The following is a 24,826-nucleotide window of genomic DNA, read 5'->3' on the forward strand; positions in this document are numbered from 1 at the left end:
AACGTTCTCCACTAAACAAGACAGGTCTGGGCTATAATGGAGAAACTTCTCAAGCATCCACCTCAAAAAGTTATCTTGATGCAGCAAGAAGGAATGAGCAAAAGCACAATGGAGACCATCAGGTAAAGCAAGGACGAATTGCAAACAGAGACTATCAGGGGCAATCTATCTTAAGGGTGAACAAAAGCTACAACCAACCACAGGTAAAATCTTCTCAATTTGGTTCAAGAATGGATGACAATAAGAATTACAATCATTTGGCCGGTAGATTTTATAACTGCAGAAGTTTCTTCAATGGACTATGTTTCTCTTGTCATAACTTTGGTCACAAAGCAGCTCAATGTGTTGCATATAAAACAATCATGACTAGAGAATCTCAAAAACAAAGAAGTATGACCGGGATTACAAAAAGGACCTATAACAACTTTTCGGCTCTTGAAAATGAAGTTGAATGTTCTATTTGCAATAACTTTGGTCATGAAGACTCTGAATGCAGGAGCAGGTTTCAGCAGACAAAGGAACAAGCCTCAAGCACCAAAACATGGAGAATAAAGGAACCACAAATAGAAATATGTGGGATAGCATTTTATGCAGAGGGACAGGAAAATCTATGGTACATTGACAGTGGATGTTTGAAGCATATGACAGGTGATAAAGAAAAACTTGAGTCATATTCTGCTTTAGAAAAAGGAAAGAAAGTTTCTTTTGGAAATGATACTCCTGCAACTATAAAAGGAAAAGGCATTGCTCAGTTAAAAGTAAAGGTCAAGACTGGAAATGTTTTGTATGTTGATGGATTGAAACATAATCTTCTAAGTGTCAGCCAGATGTGTGATCAAGGAACCAAGGTGATATTTAGAACAAATGGATGTCTAGTTCGTGATCTTGATACAGGTAAAACGGTGATCAAAGGTAAAAGAACTCCAAATAATCTATACATATTTGAAGAAGGACACCAACAACGCTATCTAAGCAAGGATGATGAACACTAGTTATGGCATCGGAGGTTGGGGCATCTAAGCTTTTCACAAATAAGGAAAGCATGCAGATATCAAGCAGTTCGCGATCTTCCATATATCAAAATTCCAGACAACACCATATGCAAATCATGTCAGTTTGGAAAGCAAACCAGAACTAACTTTCCAGAGAAGGAAGGATCAGCTAGCATGCCTCTTGAGCTAGTTCATACAGATACATGTGGTCCATTCAGGAAAAGGACACCTCGAGGAGAAGAATACTTGATATTATTCATTGATGATTTCTCCAGGTTTGTCTGGTTAGGACTTATGAAGCACAAAGATGAAGCATTCAAAAAATTCAAATCCTTCAAAGCCTTGGTTGAAAATGAATCAGGATACAAAATTAAGTGCCTCAAATGCGACAGAGGTGGGGAGTTTACCTCAAATGAATTTTTCGATTTCTGTGAAGAACATGGGATAAGAAGAGAATTCTCTACAGCTAGAACTCCTCAGCAAAATGGAGTTGTGGAAAGAATGAACAGAACAGTCCAACAAATGGCTCGTGCTATGCTTGATGAGTCGGGAACTCCCACAACTTTCTGGGGTGAAGTTGCACATGCTGCGGTTGTTATTCTCAACAAAACAAATGTCCGGGTGAACAACACTCAAACCCCTCATGAGCTCTGGTGTGGTGAGACTCCTTCGGTAAAGCACTTCAAAATCTTTGGGAGCAAATGTTATATTAAGAATACTGATGAGAAACTTGGCAAACTTGAACCTAGAGCAGATGAAGGCATTCTTCTTGGTTATTCTCCACATAGCAAAGCATACAAATGCTACAATAAAAGACTTGGCAGAATTGTTGACAACATTGATGTAGTGGTTGATGAGAAGGGATACATTCCTAGGCAAGTACATCATGAAGACATCGAAGAAGATGAAGGCTACCCTCAAAGACAGAATGATGAAGAAGAAGAACCTCAAGAAGAACCAGAGGAGCAGATAAGAATAGAAGAAAAGACTCCATCCAGATATGTTCAGAAGAATCATCCAGAATCTCAGATTGTGGGGCAGAAAGAAGCAGGAGTACAGACAAGAAGAACAGTTGCAGAAGCTTCAAGATATTTGGCATTACTCTCCTCCACTAAACCACAAAAGGTGAAAGAGGCATGCAAAGATGAATGTTGGGTGAAAGCAATGGATGAAGAACTTGAGCAGATCGAAAAGAACAACACTTGAGAGCTGGTCCCTAGACCAAAGGATAAGAATGTTATCGGAACAAAATGGGTCTTCAAAAATAAATTGAATGAAAATGGAGAAGTAATTAGAAACAAGGCCAGACTTGTTTGTAAAGGGTATGCGCAGCAAGAAGGAATAGACTTTGAAGAAACCTTTGCTCCTGTTGCAAGACTTGAGGCCATCCTAATGTTCCTTGCTCTCTCAAGCTTTCAAAACTTCAAAGTATTTCAAATGGACGTGAAATCAACCTTTCTGAATGGAGACTTGGAAGAAAAAGTATACATTGAGTAGCCAGATGGGTTCATTCTTGGAAATGATCCAAATCTTGTATGCAGATTGAAAAAGGCTCTCTATGGTCTCAGACAAGCTCCAAGGGCTTGGTACTATCATTTGGACAAATATCTTCATCAACAAGGTTTTTCAAAAGGATCAGCAGATATCAATCTTTATATAAAAGTTGAAAATGACAAATTGCTAATACTTGTTGTGTATGTAGATGACATTATCTTTGGCAGCAATGAAGAAGCTATGAGTCAAAGCTTTGCCTTGGTCATGCAGAAAGAATTTTAAATGTCCTTGCTAGGAGAACTGACATATTTCCTTGGTTTGCAAATCCAACAAAAAGGAGGAATCTTTTTGTCTCAAACCAAGTATCTCAAACAGATTTTGAAGAAATATGGCATGGAAGATGCAAAACCAGTATGTACACCCATGGTCACAGGATGTAGCCTCAGTGCAAATGATGAATCTGCAGCAGTACATCAACCAACCTACAGATCTATGATTGGAAGTCTACTTTATTTGACAGGTACCCGACCAGACATCATGCATGCAGTAGGAATAGTTGGAAGATTTCAGGCAAATCCAAAGGAGACTCATCTTCAGGCAGTGAAGAGAATTTTCAAATATCTTCAAGGGACACAAAATTATGGCTTATGGTATCCTAGAGATACAGATCTCACACTTCATGCTTATACAGATGCAGATTGGGCCAGAAGCGTGGATGACAGGAAGAGCACAAGTGGCGGTGCGTTCTTTATGGGTTCCAGATTAGTATCTTGGTTCAGCAAGAAATAGAGTTCGATTGCCTTGTCTACAGCTGAAGCGGAATATGTTGCTGCTGCATCTTGTTGCACTCAACTCCTTTGGATGATGCAGACCTTGCAGGATTTTCAAATCACTTGTACACCACCTATATCCATCTTATGTGATAACACAAGTGAAATCAACATCTCAAAGAACCCAGTCATTCATTCAAAAACCAAGCACATACCAATCAAGTATCATTTTCTCTGAGAACAAGTGCTTGAACAGAAGGTCAAGTTGGAGTATGTTCCTTCTAAGGAACAAGTTGCTGATATACTCACCAAACCATTGCCCAAGGAGACTTTTGAATACCTCAGGCAAAAGCTGGGGGTTGTTGATGCATCATCTTATTGAAACTATTTTGATTGATGGTTGTACGCAAGGTTCATCTGGGGTATATGCGTACATGAGCTGGGTTGCGGTTTGATTGAAGATAAAATGGCACAGGTTCAGGGGGAGCATATAATGCATTGTTTGCATTACGGAGGATGTACAGGAGGAGATCATGGATGCTGGTCTAAATATAGCTGCAATATGTCTCTATCTCTTTCATGGTTCATATTCAGGGGGAGCATGTTCTTAGGGGGAGCATAACCCTTTGCCCTTGATGTCAAAGGGGGAGAATGAAGCTGAAGATTTTGAGGTTGCCATCAAGTCCAAAGGGGGAGATTGTTGGAATTATGATTCTGGTATGGATCTATGTTACAAATGTTGTACTTGATGGCAACACCCGTGGCAATGCTCTGATCAGGCTCTCAAAATGTTGAAAATTAAGAAGTACGCAGGAGAACAGTTCAGAAGATGCGTACACGCAAGTACACCGTGAAGGGACCATGGCCAGACACGTAGGTCACCCATTCAGGAGGTGCGTACCCCCAGTTTCACTTACTTCAATGCAGAGAAGCACGTTCATGTGGGGTTTCCTATGTTTGGCCCGTGGTATTTAGCCCGCCGCTCTTTATTCTATGGTTTTGGCCCGTGGTATTGTTTTATATTATTATTATTATTGAGCCCCATGTTTTTGGGCCCCTGGTATTGGTTATCTATGGTATTGATCCATGACTTTAGGAGGATATTGCCTATATAAAGCAAAGGAGATCACTTGGCTAAGCATATTTTGCAATTGAATATCTTAAGATCTAAAATATTGGGTTATTGTCTTAAAAGCTTGATCTATATGAAAGTGAAGTTGAAAGCGAATCTGTGAAGGGTGATCTCTCGAGCTCATGATTAGATCTGGGCATCCGACTAACTATGGCACACTGGTGAACTGCCAATTTGGCCCTAATCAGAAGTACGCAGGTGATTAACGGTGCAACTACGTGGGCACGCAGAGGAGAAACAAGAGAGTTGCGTGGGTACGCAGAGCAAAAGAAGCAGAACTGCATGGGTACGCAGCGCGACAGAGGTTCAGGTGCGTACACACGTAAAAGTACGCGGCGCGATAATATCTATGAGTGCGTGGCTTCAGTAGTAGTACGCGGCGCGATAGTGTCTCTGGGTGAGTACCTATAGTAACAGTACGCAGCGCGATTGAAGAAGAAGTGCATGGGTACGTCGTGCAGCAGAAGGCTCTCTGCGGGTATACGCAGGGAAGAAGAAGGTGAAGTGCGTAGCGACGCAGGCCAGAGAAAGAAAAACTGTGTATTTGTCTTAAGATCTTCTGTTGACTGAATTTTTCTGTTGATAAGGTGTTCTAGGTGTAGTTCTGTTATTGATGATCCGGTTGCTGCAGTTGACTGTGTAATTTACATGTACTTGATGATCATTTGATACTTATGGATCTAGTTTGAAAATTTATGAAAAGTGGTCCTTGTAAGAAAAGAAGTAGGGGGTTGTAGCTCCCTTCCAGGAAAGACTGGAAAACGAGAGAGAGTTGTAGCTCTCTGCAGGTTGCAGCCTGTGTACTGGTAAAGGACTGCACCAGTACAAAATCATTGTAAAAGGAGTTTCTAATTTGAAAGAAGATAGAGACATATTGCAGCAGGTGGTTTTCACCCACATTGGGTTTCCACCTTATATCTGGTGTTCTTTGGTGTGACTATCTGTTTTTCTTGTTCATGCTCATTATTTTATGGTACTGATATGCAAAAATAATTCAAAGTATAAATAAGGAAGATTTGTTAAAAGAACTTGATAATACTGATTCACCCCCCCTCTCAATATTATTTCCAACAAGCTTCTGTTTCTGTTTCCGAATGCTCAGCTGGTTCCTCATTTTCCTCTTCAGATTGCTCGACCCTCTCTTCAGATTGCTCGGCCTCCTTTTCAGATTGTTCTATCTGTACTTCTAGTCGTGAGGGTTGCTCATCCTCGATTACCACTGGCTGGCTGGTGCTATCCTGGAGCTTTTCCAGCCTTCCTCTTATTCGAGCTAACCGGGCTGATTTTCTGGGTCTCTTTGGCTGTTCGGGTGTATCGGTGGCATGCTTACGCTTTGTCGATTCCTGGTGTATTTCTGGTCGTTTAAATGTACTAGCAGCATGTTTTTGTTTTACCAATTCTCTGCGTTTTTCTGGACATTCTGGTGTGCTTGTAGAATGTTACGTTTTTGGAATGGTGCTGTCACTCCCCCCTCAATCATTGCAATCAGTTCATCCCAGCTACTTTGCTGCTAGGCAAGACTATGACTAACTACTAATCAAATTAATCCATGGTGACTGACGACTGACTCTACATGCTGTGCCTTTTTTAGGCTTCGTGCAGCATCATGCAGTAATGAATTCAGAAGTGTAGGTAGATTTACAGAGCATTTTTGCTTTAAAACAGCTAAGAGTTTAAGATTTCGTGGCCTTACCACGTCTTTCCTCCCCTCGCAGGTAATGTAACTCTAAACTATTCTTGCTAATTCGATCCAGGGTTCTCCAAGGGTTGCTGGCAGAACTCCCTTCCCCTTAATTGTCAAGCTCTAGCCTTCATCCTGGAAAATTTCCATGATCTTCTGTAATCTTTCCTTCTTTAGTGTCCATACTGGTCCGGTGGCTGGTAGTCCCGAGAATTCTGCAATTATATCGTCGATGACTGCTATCCGCTTCCCCTTACTGTGGAGTGGTCCTCCTGTAGGTTCTGCAAAAATTCCATCGCTACTGTTTCATTAGATTCCTGCAGGCGACTGAGATAATTCAGCCACCCCGCTCTTTCCAAGATCTCCCGGGCAGTAGTGGAGACTGTCAAATTCTGAGGTTCGCTTCGAATTGCCCTTCCTCCCATGGTTTCACTGTGGATCCTCAATGGAACAACAACTGCTTGTGCTATTTGAAACACGGAGAGGGTGCTAATCGCAAGCTTCGGAAAAAAACACAGATTATGCAACAAAAATGGATTATGAACAACAACTTGTGTAAAAATAGAAATGTCATGCCGTTAAGCCATGCCATACCGTCGTACACTATCTTTCCCGAATAGTGAGCTGACACGTAATTCAGGGAATAATGAGGTTAACCTCCCCCCCACAATGTGATAGGTTGTCCCAGCCGTCAAATAAAGGAGCAACACCCGATCTGCAACCAAGTCATAAAGGAACAGCGTATGAAATTATTCCATGTTTAGAAAGACAACGAATTACTGAAATCAAGGCAAAGAGTTGATCGTGTATTACGTAAGAGGCTGTTGTGATATGATATGAGGCTGGGGGATAGGACGTTTGTCGTACTTGCCAAATCTCAAGTGGTCATTGTCACTCCCTTTGCCATGATGGGTGGTAATAAATGTTCATGCGATGTATAAATCGGGAAATAATATATGATTAGTTCCTTAGGATATAAGAAACAAAAGAGTATTAGTATCTTACCCATTGGTGTAACCAATGTGACTTCAATACCATTAACAGTGCTCTGCTGCCGACAGGTGTCCATAACCTTGGCAGAGTTGTTTTTTCACCCCTGGAACCATGATCCTTTGTGTATACTTAGGAATGTTGTTATGTCAAAGTGTAGGCCATTATGCTGGCTTGATGACCAGTTAACCATAATGCCATTCACGAGGAAGGAGTGAAACGTGGGCAGGCCGGCTCGTGATGAGACCTCCTGTTCCAAGGTTCGATTATTTGATATACCTTTTGGACCATATCCCTGGTGTGGTGGCCATAGTGGGAATGCCACTTCACTTCCATCCTCATGATCATGGTAGGCTGGCTCTTGATGAGACCCCCTATCCTGCATTTGACATCTCATAAATCATGTTCACACATTTTTTCTTTTTCATAGAGTACTTTTCCTTATTTATACACAAAGGGTGGTTCAACACTCCTTAAGAGTAGGAATGGTGGAAGAAGTCTTATCATCTCAATAGGAAGATATAAGCCCTTTGCTCTTATTCCTAAATAATAATCAAAGAGGGTTAAAGGGATTAGCATGATAAAGATAACCAATCAGAGCAAAGTTAGTAAAACAATGACAACAAAAGATAAGAAATAAGTATATCCTTCCTTTTGTCCTCTTACCAATGCAGAGCCTTATAAATATAGCGATTGATGATTTGCGGATTTCGGTATGTTGTGATTTTATATTCATTGCATAAGTGCATAGCTGTATCTTAAAGACTTGAAAGAATATGGGCAAGAAGCATCCTCTATTTAGATCAGCAAAAGGAGTAAGTTGTTTCACAAGGAGAGCAAAAGTATGCTAGTGGTGTTCCTCTTGGAAAAAGACAAATAATGCGAATGTCGTTCCTTTTGAAAAAGGAACAGCAAAAATAATAAAAAAATGCTATGAAAAAAACACTCAAAATGCCTTTCCTTTGAAAAAGGAACAGCAGCAACCAAAAATGTTGTTCCTTTGAAAAAGGAACAACAGCAATCACAAGTGTTGTTCCTTCGGAAAAGGAACAACAACAATCAAAAGTGTTGTTCCTTCGAAAAAGGAACAGCAAAAGAGGCAAAAATGTCGTTCCTTTGGAAAAGGAACAGCAGAAATCAAAATATGTTGTGCCTTTGGAAAAGGGACAACAAACACACCGCAGTGTCGTTCCTTTTGAAAAAGGAACAACAAAAATCCAAAATGTTGTTTCTTTAGAAAAGGAACAGCAGAACAAGCAAAGCCATTCCTTTTGAAAAAGGAACAACAGAAAATCAAAGATGTTGTTCCTTTGGAAAAGGAACAACAAAAATCGAAAATGCTGTTCCTTTTGAAAAGGAACAGCAGAAATCAGAAAATCAAGAATGCTATTCCTTTTGAAAAGGAACAACAGAAAATCCAGAATGTTGTTCCTTTTGAAAAGGAACAGCAAAACACGCAAATGCCATTCTTTTAGAAATGGAACGACAAAAATCGAAATTTTGAGAGAGCAAAAAAAACATTGAGTTCAAACATATGTACAAGAACAACTTGAAAAAAAAGAACTTATGTACAGACTGTAAAAAGAAATGAATTCCTTAATGAATTACAGGTGAGGAAGATTTCTCTTCCTCTCCTAAAATCTCCATATCAGTGTCTCGACGTAGCTGCTGGCAGAAGGACTCCCGAGTAAGTGGTTTGCGATAGAGACGAACTCGGTGGCCATTCACTTTGAAGGCGTATCCAGAACCGTCAATGGTGATTAACGTGATGGTCCCATTGTCATGCACCTTCTGGATTTCATATGGTCCCATCCAACGAGTCTGGAGTTTCCCAGGGAAGTCTTGAAATCGAGAGTCGTATAACAGAGCCCAGTCTCCCTCATGGAAGACTTTGTTTTTGATGAGCGTGTCATGCCATTTAGCCCGCTGCTGTTGAACCAGTGTTGTATTTTGTAGTGCAGAGAGCCTAATTTCGTCCAATTCATTGATCTTCTGTAGTCGATTGATTTGTACCTCGCTTAGATCTAGGCCAACTTCCTGTGCGGTTCGTAAGGTTTGGATTTCAAATTCTATAGGAAAAATAGGCTGTTTTCCAAACACTAATTGATAAGGTGAGTAACCAGTGGTGCTTCTCCATGTTGTTCTGTAAGCCCAAAGTGCTTCAAGTAGTCTAGCAGCCTAATCACGCCTATGTGATGCAATGGTTTTTGTTAGGATTGATTCTATTATCTTATTGCTGCTTTCTACCCGCCCATTCGCCTGTGGGTGATATGTAGTAGTGATTCTATGCTGGACGTGATAATTGTTGAGTGTTGCAGCTAATTTATTCCCAGCAAATTGTGGTCCTCCATCTATAACTATTTCCCTTAGAAGGCCATAACGTACAAATAGATGGAACAGGAACTATATTACAGAGTCCTCTGTGGCTCTTGGCAATGCTTCTGCCTCAACCCATTTGGTGACATATTCTGTTGCCACCAAGATATATGTTTTCTGATTTGATGATGAGTTGATGGGGCCAACGAAATCAAGAGCCCATCGCTCAAATGGTTCAATGACTAATTGTGGCTTCAGAGGCATCTCGTCGGCTTTGACCAGGTCGTCCTGCTCGCTGGCAGCTATCACAGGCTTGGACAAATTTCTTTGCATCCTTGAAAATCGTGGGCCAGTAGTATCCTGTTTGCAATACTTTATGTCCAGTTCTACGCTCAGCGAATTGTCCACCACACGGTCCATCATGACAGGCTTTTAGGATGTCAAAGATTTCATCTTCTCAAACACATCTCTTGATATGCATGTCTGCCCCTCTGTGAAACAAATAGCCCCCAATCCACGAAAATCGAGCACTCTTCTGAACAATCTGCTTGCGCTCATTAGGGGTTAAGTGTTTTGGTAGATTACCTACTGCAAGGTAATTGGAAACATCAGCATACCAGGGTGTTTGAATAGCAACAGCAAACATGTGCTCATCTGGAAATTGATCTTCAATTGCTGCTGCATTGATTGGCTTTGGTATTCTTGAAAGAAAATAAGCTACAGGGTTTTCTTTGCCAGGCCAATCCTTGATTGTGATATTGAATTCCTGCAATAAAATCAACCATCTAGTTACTCTGGCATTTGTGACAGGCTTATTTGCTAAATATTTGATGGCAGAATGATCTGTATATAAAATAACAGGATAGCCTGTAATATAATGTCTAAACTTATTGACAACATGTATCACAGCTAGGAATTCTTTTTCAGTAACAATGTAATTTAATTCAGCAGGGGATAATTTTTTGCTGATGTAATAGATAGCATATGGTTTTTTATCCTCTTCCTGCCCAAGGACTGCGCCGATGGCTGTATCTGAGGCATCAGATGATATCTGGAATGGTAAATCCCAGTTTGGTCCTCGAAGGACTGGGGCTGTGGATACGAGCTTCTTTAAATCTTCGAAAGCACGGTCACATTTTTCTGTCCAAAGAAAATCAACGTTACCAGTTAGTGCATATAAAGGTGCAGCAATGTGCGAATAATGTTTTATAAATCACCTATAATAACCAGAAAATCCAAGAAAGCTGCGTACCTCTGTTTGAGTAGTAGGAGTGGGAATAAGCAAAAGTATTTGGATTTTGGCCGGGTCTACCTGAATGCCGGCTGCTGAAACATAGTGTCCTAGGATAAGTCCTTCGGTCATCATCATGTAGCATTTTTCGTGGCTTAAGCAAAGCCTGGTAGCAATGCAGCGTTATAGGACTTTTTCTAGGGTGTCTAGTGCAGGATCAAAATCATCTCCATATGGTGTAAAGTCATCCATGTATACTTCAAGTCCATCATTTATTAAATCTGCAAAAATGCTAAGGATAGCCCTTTGGAATGTGGCAGGAGCATTACATAGGCCAAAAGGTAGAACTTGATAGGAAAATGTTCCCCAAGGACAAGTAAAAGTAGCTTTGTCTTGGTCTTCAGGGGCAATCTGAATCTGATTGTATCCACTGAAGCCATCCAGGAAAGAAAAGAATTTCTTTCTTGCTAAAGTATCTAATACTTGGTCTATGAATGGGAGAGGAAAATGATCTTTTTGTGTTGCTTTATTTAGTTCCCTGTAATCCACACAAATTCTCCATTTCCCATTCTTTTTTGGTACCACCACAAGCGGAGAGACCCATTTACTATCAGAAATAGGATAGATAAAATTGACATCTAACAGTTTCTGAAGTTCAGCTTTTACCACATCCTTGAGATGAGGATTAAGTCTTCTTTGTGGCTGACGAACAGGTCTGGCGTCTTTTTCTATATAAATGTGGTGTGTACATAATTGGGGATCGATTCCTTTCATATCAGGGTAATCCCATGCAAATGCTTCTTGATATTTTGTTAACAGATGGATGAGCTTCGTTTCTTGTTCAGGTGTGAGATTGGCATTGATGTTTAAAGTTTTTCCCGGTTCAATTTCCACAATTTTACTATTTGTAACAGAAGTAACAGGTATCGTTTGGTCATGTGTATCTTTCAGAGGATCTTCTTCTAATTCATTATCGAATGCTGCTTCTATCATGTGACACTGTGCGCGGGATCTAGATTCAGTTTGACTAATGAAATTATTAATGGCATCATCTTCTGTTTGATCTTTAAAATCAAGTGCCTCTTGTATAGTCAATGGAGATCTAATGTTATCAGTAAGGTATGATACAGGGTGTTTATTAGTTTTGATTATTGTGACACTTGGCTGCGCTGGAGGGTATAAAACTAAATTTTTAATATTCGGTCCTCTGGTTATAGTCATATTTCCCTGCCGGCAGCCAATGTAAGCATCGGTAGTGGCAAGCCAAGGTCTACCTAGAATTAGCGGGTGTCCATCAAGTCGGGTTTTTGGATTAATTATCAGGAAATCGGTTGGATATTCCCAGGAGTCTACAGAGACCATGACATCATGTAGAGTACCCTCTGGTCTAACCACAGATCAGTCTGCCAATTCTAACAAAGTAGAGGTGGGTTCTACAGATGTAATGCCGAGCTTTTGGCAAGTAGTGGTTGTTAAAATATTAATTGCAGCTCCTAGATCAACTAAGGCATTAGACAGGGTCTGACCATAAATTTGAACAGTTACAATTGGGTTTCCTGGGTCTTCATATTTAATGGGTGTTTCTTTTCCGGATAGTAAATCAGATAAAGTACCGACTACTTGGACTCTTGGATTTGTTATATTCCTCCTTGGTTTCTTGATGCACAATTCTTTGATAGTTTTTGCGTATATAGGAATGTCTTGAATAGCTTGGAGGAATGGGATTTTTATGTACAGATTTTGTAACTCTCCCAGAATGTCAAAGTCAGGATATTGTATGGGTCGGGGTATGACTAATCGTTCTGGGAACGGAGGAGAGGATGTGGTTGCTTGAGTATGAGTTTGCTGCTTATTTACATCCTCTTGTTGCAACTGATGTTCTCTTGGTAACTGATCTTCAATATGAACTGTTTTATCTCTCTCAGTTTCAATTATACGCCTAGATCTTAACTCAAGATCATTGCACTCCCTCAGGTCGGGTCCTATTTCTGGCAATTCTATGATTTGGAGAGATTGGACAGGTCTGTTATTTGGATTGGGATTGGGTTGGGCTGGGAGTTGCGGTCTCAGATTAGACTGGGGATTTTGCTGTAAGGCTGGCAGAGTAGGTTTTGGGAGCGGAATAGTTCCAGCTAGCTGGTGCATCGGTCTTTGCCAGTTTGTCTGCCAGGGTGAATTTTGTGAAGTAGGGGGAGTCCATTGTGGAGGATATGGGCCATTTTTCCAATATGGTGGAGTGTAAGGGAAATTCGGCCAACCAGATTGGATTGTCTGATTCAGCCATGGATTTGAAGAAGGAAACGATTGTGGTGACCAGTTTGAAAATGGGGGTTGAGATTGATTTTTCCACATACTATATTGTTGAGCATTATACTGTGGAGGCTGAAAAGAAGAGGTTGGGTCTGGAAACATACCAGATGGTCTCGGCTGCCACTGGCGACGCTGGTTGATCACGTACACCGATTCTGGTTCTTCTTCCGCTTCCTTATATACCGCTTTCAATCCAGGAAGTGAGGGGCAGCTCTCCGTAAGGTGATCTTTTGTACAGATGGCGCATGTTTGGATTGTATCCAGTGGACATTCCCTGTGGCTATGTTTTTTCCTGCATCGGGGGCAGAAGATCGCCAAATTCTGTTCTGCCTCCATCTGCTTCTGTTTAGCCTGCACAATATCGAGTTGTGTAGTTAGTGTCCCCAGAATATCAGTTTTAAAATTTTCTAATAAATTTCCAATCTCTACACGTGTTACTCCTTCTGTTGATACTTTGTTATCTCTTGCAAACCGATCATATTCTACCAGTTTTATTCTTGTGCTGCCTCTCGAACTCCTGATACATAAATCAATGATGTCAGCAAAATTCTCTTGATAAATATCCCATTTTCCCATGATGTTTAATGTTTCTATCCATTGTTCCTTCATGCCCCTTATCAATGCAGTTTTTAACACATTATCAGGTAAAGGTAGTGATGCATAAGGAGACCTTTGTAGATTGTACTGAAAACGTTCCACATACTCCTCTAATGTTTCATTTGGTCTGGCTGTCATTTGGAATATTTCGTCTTTCAATTCTCTAGACCTACAGTAATCCTGATATTTTTTTAAGAAGGATTCTTTCATTTGATCCCAATTGTTGATAACCCCACCACCTAGTCCCATAAACCATCTTAAAGCAGCCCCTTTTAATGTGGAGGGAAATAGTTTCAATTTCTGGGGATCGGTGGTGTAATCATATCCCCTGCATAACACATCGAATTCGAATAAAAATGCATCCGGATCTTCTGATGTGAGACCGTGAAATGTAGGGATATGTTGAAGAGGGATAGCTTTCATGGGCGCATTTGCTGCAGAATCCACTATGGGATATTGTAATGTAGAGGTTTGAGCATTTGGCTGGTTCTGAGCCATGGGATCGAATATATGCCAATAACCTTCTGGGATATCTAGGAGGGTATTCCTAGGTTGAGAGGGAACGGTTTTGACAGGGGTAGTTTTAATAGCACTTCCTTTATCTGGAATAATGAGAATACCTGATGTCTGAGGAGATTGGATTCCTTCAACAATGATTTTTGCAGCACTCCCCTTATCTGGGCTATTTAATGGCTGATTTGTTTCAATAGGAGATTTTGGTTCCTCAGTTTCCCCTGTTTCTCCTTCTCCTTCACAAAAGTTACTGAAATTTCCTTCCTGAAATAGTTCTGGAGTAGAATTTTCAATTTCTTGAAAGTCCTACTCTTCAGTTTGACTATGCACCTCAGCAAAGGCTACAGATGGTGATCCTGTGGCCTGAAGGGAACTAGTAGGCTGTTTAGAAATGATTTTCCTAGGGCCTACTGATGGCTGAGATTCTGTTTTCTTATAGATTTCGTCTATGAAGGTCGTTCGGCCAAGGGTCACCGGCCCCTTAGCTTTTTCAGGTTTGGATGGAGGTTTGATATTCTTTTCTAGTTTTTTCTGCTTAGTCATGCACTCAAATGAACTACTAAATTCTATTCAAACAAAGCAAAAACAAATCTGTTAGGAAAGCAGACAGTGGAGCAGGGCTTTTACATGCTCCGCACGTAGGTTCTTACCTTCCGTTTTTAAGATCCAACTCATCCCTAGCAGGTTCGTACACTACTCTGAAAAGACAAATGGCTACACTCTTTCCCCGGCAACGGTGCCAAAATGTAGAGCTATAAAAAGGGTCTCTTTCACCTCTAATTACCTCACATTAATATGTCAATCTGGGAGCGCTTGGTTATTACAAAGAGTGACTCAATCCGAGGCTATTTGTCAGAGTAATGCTAGTAGTACAACGTTCTACAGAAATACAAGAGTAAATGGATGCTTGTCTATAACTAAGTTACTTCAAATTACTAGAGCACACACTCTTAAAACTAGACAACTGATCTGTCAAGGGTTCGGTGACAATAACCCATCCCTCTGGAAACTGATGAAAAGGAAATTAAAGCATGGAAAATCACACATTCAGAAAACTGGGCAACTTACCAGTCAAGGGTTCGGCAGCAATAGCCCATCCCTTTGGAAACTGATGGAAAGGAAATTAGAGCATGGATCACGGGTCTGGGAGCGAGGCAGTAAATGCCGAGGCTCGTTACAGCCTTAGATCGTCTCTCACACCAAAATAACAAATGCAAGCAAATGGAACGACAGATAGCAAAATGGAACAGCAAATAAGGAATTGAACAACAAATCTGGAATGGAACAGCAATGATAAAATGGAATAGCAATCGAACGACTAAGTCTCACGAGTCGTAACCAAACTTAATCTATTAACCCAAATGCACTCTTCACAATCAGATAACAATCTTTCACTCTTAAGGCAAATCAAGTAGAACTCACTAATGGAACAGCATTAACTATTAATAAATTATGGAACAACACCAATAGGTCATACACACGCAACACACTGGAAAAGTAATCTGATTTAACACCAATCATCAACAGGAATTACAATTGTGTTTCAGGGATGGAACAACATGAATCCTGAATCATAAAGAACACATCTTTCAGATAATTTCCTTAACACAAATACACAGCATAAAGGCTCCGTAACAAAATGAGAACAATGTTCAATTAAGTCTACTAATATCAAATCAACTCTGAAAGTATTGATGATATAATGCAGAGTCAATATAAAGAACCTTAATGAACGAATCTTAACAGAGCATATGATGTAACTTATAAAGCATATCAGATTACCGAATAATAATGATAAGCAAACCACGCAGAAATCAAATCGTAGTGATACAGAAGCAAGTGTCCTCCAGGGTCGGGCCCTTAGCCTCAAGGGTACACCGCTTTGAGTTAATCCAGATGCAGAGATAAGATAATCGCCAAGTTTATATTAATGCATAAGACAAAAGTACAATGAACCAGTTCTCAACGAGACTCGATGATCAAAGTTGATCTTTAACAGAAAATTACATAAAAGTATTATATCCCAAAGCTAACAGTGTTGTCCCTTTATATAAAGGTGACGGCAGAGATGTCCAAGTAGCAAGATAAATAAAGCAGCGATCCCTAAGGATCAAAGATCCTGAGGGATTCACCAAACTATCAATCCTTAATCTTTTCTTTTCTTCTCCGCCGAGGTGGTATCTTCTCCTCCTTTTCCGGGCCGATTTTCTTTGATCTGCTTAGCCTTATTTGCATTCGGTTTCCCTTCAAAGGGACAACAATTATCTCGTCTTTGTCTTTCCCTTCGGAACGACAACTCTTCGTTTTCACCTTTTCCTACAGAGAAGAATAACAATTATCAGTGATTAAGTCTTACATATTAATTCTCACATGTTTTGTTATAATTCTTTATTTTTTTCCAAATTCAGGATACAAAAAGGTTTACAAATTCTACTGAAAAGCCACTGAAATGATCATCAAAAGCATACCTTTTTGGTACTCCACAGTTTTTTGTTGGGTTTTGCCTCCAATCCCTTATAGGTTCTGATTCAATATCATTTTCATTTCTGAACTTTTCCAAAAATTCTTTGTTGTACTTCTTCTCTGGTGCAGGCAAATGATACATTTGCCTCAAATCATCAGGTTGAAACAAGCTGAAGACTCTCCCATCCATGGTGTTGAATGTTCTGTTGGTGATTGGGATTTCTTCAATTGCCCATCTCACCACATCTGTATATGGGATAATTTGTTCTCGAGTTGCTATCCGATGAAGGTAAGAGTCAACTAGATCCTTAAGGGTAGCATCAGACTTTCGGGTCGTGTCTGTTGTGGCTTGCACTGTTGTTACCTCAGGATCCTCGGCCTCAATCAGATTGTAGATATTCAGCCAAGTAGTTTTACCGAGTCCTAAACATGTGGTGTCCGATATCAGCCCCTTTTTTCTTTGTCTAGGATCAGCAATGTGTTGTCCTGTAACTGCTGAAGCGGAAGCTGTTCCAGTTTTCTTTGATTTCTTCCCCATTCTGCTTGAATTTACTGCTTCGGAAGAGCTCAACACAGGAGAGAAAATGAATGTAATGTGGAGAATCGGTGGCACAAACCAAATATGAACGAGATATATTAATCAATGCATAATGGAGGATTAACTTAAGGTGGCCGCGGATACAATCTGTGAAGAGATTTTAGACTGACTATCTCATTAGATGGCCGTTTAAACCTGTCAATCCTTTAAATTCTCATCATATCGTTTATTGGACGAATGATTCATTCAAGCGTGGCTTTGATGTTTTGGCAGTTGAGCGTAAGTGAATCGCTATTGGGAAGATAAGGCCTTTAATACTAATTAACTGTAATATCCCGGCTTTATCAATCCTTTTTGAAATCTGTGCTTTTAGCTTTATCGCAATTGGCCATCGGGGGAAAGATTAAGTTTTTATATTGGTTCCTTTCGGAATCCTCGATTGCCAATAGCGATATCGCCAATTCGCATCGGGAGTTTTAACTGAGGGCTTTGAAAAGCATGCATGGTACATCTCCGATCGCCGATAGCGATATCGCATCGCATCGAAGCGAAAAGGTGCTTTTGTTATGATAGCTTGTCATTGCCAATATCCGATAGCATTTTGTGCATTGCCGCGTCGAAGAAAATAAATGGGTCTTTTAAGTCATGCCTCCCTTGTCATTGCGATATGCGATCTTGCGATCGCTTTATCGCAATGATAAAAGATTACTCATTTATATGTCATAAGACCGATTAATTGGTTTATCAAAAAGGTTTTTTAATGTTTTTATTTTGTTTCGGACCTTTTTGAATAATAATAAGTTGATACCAATTTAAATAAAAAGGAACCAATTTCATATTATAGTTTTGAGAATAAAATTTGTATGAAATGGGGGGTTGTTGTAGAGCACAACAATTGGCGATTCGCTGGAAGAAACAGTTATCTCTGAAAAGTACTGAAATACTTAAACTTTCTCTAAATAGGAATCTCATCAAAGAGGAAAATTCTAATATAACTAGGTATATATGCATTCCAAATAAAATAAAACTATCTTTGCTAATTTCCTCTCTTGTTTAAAATTAGATACATTCTAAGTTTTAAATTGGCCTCTATTGGTTGATAATGATAAAATGGAAAACCTTTCCAAATCAGCTTTTAAAATTGACTCGTCTGTCATAGGTAGAGCCTCTGATGCGAGCAAACGTTCATAGTTTCGACAAGGATACCTTTTAACCATATTATTTTCCATTATCCCATCCACTTCAGAGTATGATTAATAGAATGAATTCAAAACATGCTTTCATATTTTGTATTTCTTTTACTTTTCTGTTATTTTGTAAGATAAAAAGTCATTGTCCTGGTTTGGTGGCCACCTGAGTGACAATGCCATTCGCTGTAGTAATCTAACCGAACAAGCTGGCTCGTGATGAGACCCCTTGTCTTATAATAAGCCATTACCCTGTTTTGGTATGCAGTGTTGGTAATGTCGGTTAAACTATTTCCTGATGATCATGGTAAGCAGGCTTGTATTAAGACCTCTTATCTTTTATATCAAATATTTTAAAATTACACTCTGAGTAATTACAAACTTCGATGAATGGGATGGACAATTTTCTCCTTAAGAGAGAACTGATGACAAGGTAAGAGTTGAAGATGTTGAAATTGGATTAGTTTCTGTTTTGATATTGATAACCTTTTTTGTGACCAATTTGAAAACATAAAATGATTTACAATACTTCTAAATCTTGAGAAGAGGTCACAAAAATTGAAATGCGGTTTCAGAATGCAATTATACCTAATTTCCTAGAAATTGTCCTTTTTGTCTAAGGCTTCTAATATTTTAAAAGTAAATATCCACACTACTTCTCTTGAGCAACTTTTTCATACAACAAAGGTCAATGGACGATACCTTACAAATATATTTCCTAATGGTCCTACAAACTAAAAATTTTTCTAAACTAAAAAGGAGAAGGGGTTGCCTCCTCAATTGAAGAATTTCTTTAAGATGAGGCCATTAACAGGGAGAGAATCTCTCAAACCTGATAAATCTTATAACATGAAGGTTGAATGGCCTATCTTCTCGCAGATCTGAAATGGCCCAAGCCGCATTTTCTGGAACTTGGTGTGTTTTCCTTTATCCTCATGGGCTTTGTCCCATTTCAGAACTAAATCACCGACTTGAAACTGTTTTGAACCGGATGAAGTTGAATCAAAGGATGACTTGATAATTTGCTGATGTTTTGCATGAATAACCTTGGCCTTTTCTCTTTCCTCTTCTAATTTTAGGATTTTATCATGTCTAAGTTGAATAGAAGAAGGGCTTTCCTCAATAAATTGAACTAGGGCTAGAGAAGGAAGGACAAGATTTGTTGGTAGAATTGCTTCTTTTCCATACACAAGATTGAATGGAGAAGAACCTATGGAAGCTTTTTGTGTTATCCTATCAGCCCATAGTGAAAATATTAAAGATTTATGCCAGTTTTTATGATTTTGTTCGATAGTTCGCTTTATAATCTTGATTGGATTTTTATTGGTAGATTCTGCTAAACCGTACCTTGGGGATAGTAATTAGCAGAATATTTCAATTTAAATCCTCTTTTAATAGCGAAATCAAACATAGCATTGCATGAGAAATAAGATGCATTATAAAAAAAAAGAGCATTTGGGACACCAAACTTGGTAATGATGAATTGATCTATGAATTCTATAATTGCCTCATAATTTGTTGTCTTTAACAGAATTGCTTCAACCCACTTAGAAAAATAATCCGTGGAAGTAAGGATATACTTATGCTGTTTGGAAGAATGTGGAGTGATTTCTCCGATGATGTCCAATCCCCATTTCTCAAATGGTTGTTCAATGTTGACTGGTTGCAAAGGGAAAGCTGGCTTTCTTTATCTTCCACTAGAAGTTTGACAACTTCGACATTTCCTTACATATTCATGAGCATCTCTAAACAGGGTGGGAAAATAATATCCAGCATGAATGATTTTGTGGGCTGTTGTGTCAGCTCCAAAATGTCCTCCTGCTGGTCCATCATGTAATTCCTGCAAAACCTTTTGTGCTTCAGGTTTTTCTAGGCATCTTAATAAGATTGAATCATAATTTTGCCTAAAAAGTACATCATCAACAATTGTGAAATTTCTTGCTTTCAATATAATGTCCCTCTTGCTTTTATAAGACAGGTTAGGGGGTGCATATCCATTTTTCAAATAAAAGATCAAGTCTGCATATTGTGATTCAGAATCAATAATACTTATCTGATTGATTTCTTCGAAATGTTCTAGATCACCTGGTTGTTGAATGTTGGATTCTCCTGCCAATAACCTGCAAAAACCTTGGCCTCTAACAATCTTTGCTGGCTTGATTTCCAAGTCATATTCTTGAAGTGTTGTAACCCAGTTTGCCCTTTTTTCACCTAATTCCCTTTGGATTAATAGTTGCCTTACTGCAAAGAAAGGAACTATGACTTTTGTATGGGCTTTTAAAAGGAAGGGTCTGTAATGTTTGACAGCTTTATATACAACAAAGGCTTGTTTTTCTACTTTAGAGTAATTCAGTTTGGCACCCTACAAGTTTGAACTATAGAATGAAATGGGTGCTTCCAAGTTGTGATCATTAATCTGAGTGAGTACTGCTGCATAAGACAAATCAGATGCGATAGTATACAATGTGAAATGATTAGAAAAATTAGGAGTATTTAGAGCGGGGGCATTAATTATTGATTGTTTGATTAAATCAAACACTTCCTTTTCTGTTGATCCCCATATAAACACTGAATTTTTCTTAATCATATTTTGTAGTGGCAAAATGATGTGAGAAAAGTCTGGAACAAATATTTTAACAAAATTGATTTGGCCTAAAAATGACTGCATGGATTTTTTATTATGAGGAAAAGGGATTTTAGAGATCTCTTTGATCCTACTCGGATCAATATAAATGCCATCTTTGGAGACAATAAAGCCCAAAAGTTTTCCTTGGTCAAGAGCAAAGAAGGATTTTTAAGGATTGAGTGAAATACCGTACCTTCTGCAGCGTTGAAAGATTTGGTTCAAATCATGCAAATGATTGGTTCTCTTTTTAGAAAATACAGTAATATCGTCTAAGTAGACAACTACTGTTTTATTGATCAATCCTTTGAAAGCTATATCCATCACTCTTTGGAACGTGGCTCCTGCATTAATCAGTCCAAAAGGAATCTTCTGATAAGCATAAGTTCCCCACTTTGTCCTGAATGTAGTTTTAAGTCTGTCATCAAGATGGACCAAAACTTGGTTGTATCCTGAAAAACCATCTAAAAAGGACATCAATTCAAAGCCTGGCATTGAATGGAGTATCTGCTCCATAGTAGGTAATGGGAAATTGTCTTTTAGGCTTGCCTTATTCAGATTTCTGAAATCTATACGAATCCTGATATCACCATTTTTCTTCCTAACAGGCACCATATTGGAGACCCAGTTCCAGTATCAAATGGGAAAAATAATCTTGGCCTTTAAGAGTTTATTAAGTTCAGTTTTAATTTGACTCTCTAGGTTCGGATGTATTTTCCTGAGCTTTTGTTGAACTGGTTTTTGTTCTGCGAGCATTGGAATAGTATGCTGGATGATAGATGTATCATACGTCTTTAAATCATCATACTTCCAAGCGAAGACATGTTTATTCTTTCTTAATAGTCTAATGAATGCCTTTTTTTCTTCCAGAGAAAGTCCTAATCCTAGATTAATGTTTTGAGGATTTTGTTTAGTGCCAAGATTAATCAACTCAAACCTCAAGGTGGAACTGTGGAGCTTTGTATTGATCACAGGTTTAAATATGTCTTTAATGTCATAAAGATCCTCCAGTTTCACCATAAGCTTCGGTATTGAGTTTTCTTCATGCTTTTCTCTCATCTGAAGATCATGATCGCTCTCCTCTATAATCTGATCATCATAGGATTTTTCAGAAGTCAGGAATTGTAAAATGTCTTCATTGTGATTGAAAACTCTCCAATTAGTGACATTGTCAAGAATTGACGGCCTAAAAAGCAATTCTACTAAAAATCTATCTGGGCTATAATCTTCGGAAGGTAGGAGTTTGGAAGCAACATTGGCTAGCAAGTCGGCTGCTGAATTTTGAGACCTGGGAATGGAAGAGATACTGAATGCTGAAAAGTGCAAGGTGAGTTCTTGCACCATCAATTGATAATGCTTGAGGTGATTTGAAAGACAATGAATCGTATTTCTCACCTGTTTGACAATAATTTCAAAATCGCCGAACACTTTTAAATATTGCACTTTAAGGCCAATTGCTTTGTACAGTCCTTGGACTAAGGCTTCATACTCGGTTGTGTTGTTTATGCATTCAAATTCTAACCTACAGGACAACATTGTTTTTTCTCCTTGCAGGCTAACCAAGATACATCCTACTCCCGAGCCTTCATTAGATTTAGAGCCATCAAAATATAAAGACCAAAATAAAGAATTCTTTATAATTGTATTTACGGTTTTCTCAGTATCACTAAAACATCTTGACCTATCTGTTTGTGAATAATTTTCGATCTGAGATGAAAAACCGTTTACTGAGAAAGGAGATGGTTGGGCTGTGAAGTTGCCAAAGAATGATTCCGACGAATAATTCCCTAAGATATTGTTATTAAATGCTATGGGTTGATTTTCCTGTTCGAACTTTGTGACAATGTGGGTCATGTGCTTTTCCCGATTGATTTTTATTTGATTTGGCTTTCCATTGTAGGGTAGCCACATATGAGACCAATTGGTAGAAATATACCCATGGAGCTTCTCGGACCAATCCCTACTTAATATTAAACCATAAAATTCAGGTATATCGGCGATTAGGATATCAATTCTTTGAACTACTCGCGGATCGACCGATAACCTGATCGTTACAGAGTTGATTTCTCCTACAACCTGTACCTTAGTTCTATCTAGTTGTACAATGTGAATTGTAGATTTCTGGGGTTCAATGTTCAATTTGGAACAAACCAAAGCTGGCATTATATTTGAGGATGCCCCTGAATCAATCAAACAATTGTGCGGATTACGATTATAAATCTCATAGGTTAATAGGAAAGGAGGAGTATGGGAATTGGATCTGTCTCCAATCAGAATCGTATCAGTAGCTTTGATCCTGCTAGAAGGTGGTTTTCCTGAATCATTTGCAACTTTAGCACTGGGAAGATGTGAGGAAGGAACAACTTTCAATTCTTTGAGAAGCAATTTCTGTTGATGTTTTAGTTTACTAAGTTCAAACATAGTAATGTTTGCCTTAGTTTTCTTCATATTATCAACGATATTGTAATCCATTGAATCGGATACTACTAATGTTTTAGATGTTGAGGGCATATTTGAGGTTGAAGGTTGGTTTTGGGAAACCGTTGCAGCTGGCTTCCTTGTGGATACCTTTTCCTTTATTGTTGTGGCACCTGCACTTCTTTTCTTTGAAGTTGCCTGGATGGGTTCAGGGGAACCCTTACTCCTAGTAGTGACAGGAAAAGCTTCTTCTTCATTTTCTGTATCGGAGTTAGGTAGTATGAAATCCCACATTCCATGGCATTCAAAAACTTCCTCTTCATCATCAGTTGGTGAGATTGTTTCCTCTTCTTCTTCTTCAGGGTCTGAATCTGCATTAGATATAACATTCAGTGATTTTGATTCAGTTTTCTTGAAAGTTCTAGAGGGCCTTTTAGTTGAGGTTTCTGCTACTTGCTTTTTGATTTCAACCATTTCATTTGACAAAGTCTTAAAGACCTTTTGCAGACCTTCCATATCGTAGGGATCTTTTGGGGTTTTCTTCTTTGAATCATCTTTAAAAGAAACTTTTTTGGCTTTTCTATCTTCCAGAGCCGCTTTCTTCTCTAGAGCATTAATACGTTTCTCCACAGCAAGTGCTTCTTTCATGTTTTCAGCTAAAGTTGGTTTTGTAGCCCTGTCTACAAAAATAGCTATATTGGTAGGTAGGGCAGTTATATACCATTCGCTTCTGATTTGTTCACTTGGTTTGGAGGCCGTTGGGATTTTATTCAAGAGTTTATTGAATCGCGCATTTAATTATTTAATTGGTTCCCTATGCTCTATCCTAAGATTGGAGAGATCATCTATTAATGTGGCTAAAGATCTATCATCTCCATACTTAGTGAGAAACTGTTCTTGGCAAGTGGTCCAACTGGTAATGGAACCATATGGCAAGGAAAAATACTAGGATCCTGCTGATCCTTGCAAAGTATAAGGGAAGAGCCTAACTACAACATCTTCCTCAGTTACTCCTTTGAGATTAACTGATAACATGAAGTTATTACTATGTTCCTCAACTTGTTTTCCATCATCTGGGTTAAAGATGGGTAGCCTTTTTTCGGGAGCATCAGGTAATGCATGTAATGGTGCAGGCATATTAACCGCACCAGGCCTGGTCCATGGATCTGCCATTGTAACACTAGTAGTGGATGATACTACTGTTGAAATTCCAGATGTTTGGGAAGGAGTTGATATCGAGGATTGTGTAGGTTGAGATGTTGAAGTTCCTAATCCCTGAGGAACAACAATGTGTAATGAAGGGGTGGATGGTTGACTTCGCACAGGGGAAGATGAGATGGAGGATGTGGATGAAAGTGTTTCACTGTCAGATCCTTCAGTGTTCTTCTTGGCCCTTTTCCTTTTAGGTAAAGGGAACTCAGTGGGTTCAATACCGAGCTTTCCGCTCTGAAGTCTAGTGAGGGGATGAGGTAAATTGAACTGCGAAGTCTCACTGCTTTGAGATACTTTAGATTTTTGTGGTGTTATCGAGAAGCCTTGAAGTTTCTGGATGAGTAACTGAACTTCAGGGG

Source organism: Pinus tabuliformis, chromosome 3_1, assembly GCF_031772625.1.
Source record: "Pinus tabuliformis cultivar Carrire ecotype Pingquan chromosome 3_1, CPIR1, whole genome shotgun sequence".
In the NCBI taxonomy this organism is placed as follows: Eukaryota; Viridiplantae; Streptophyta; class Pinopsida; order Pinales; family Pinaceae; genus Pinus; species Pinus tabuliformis.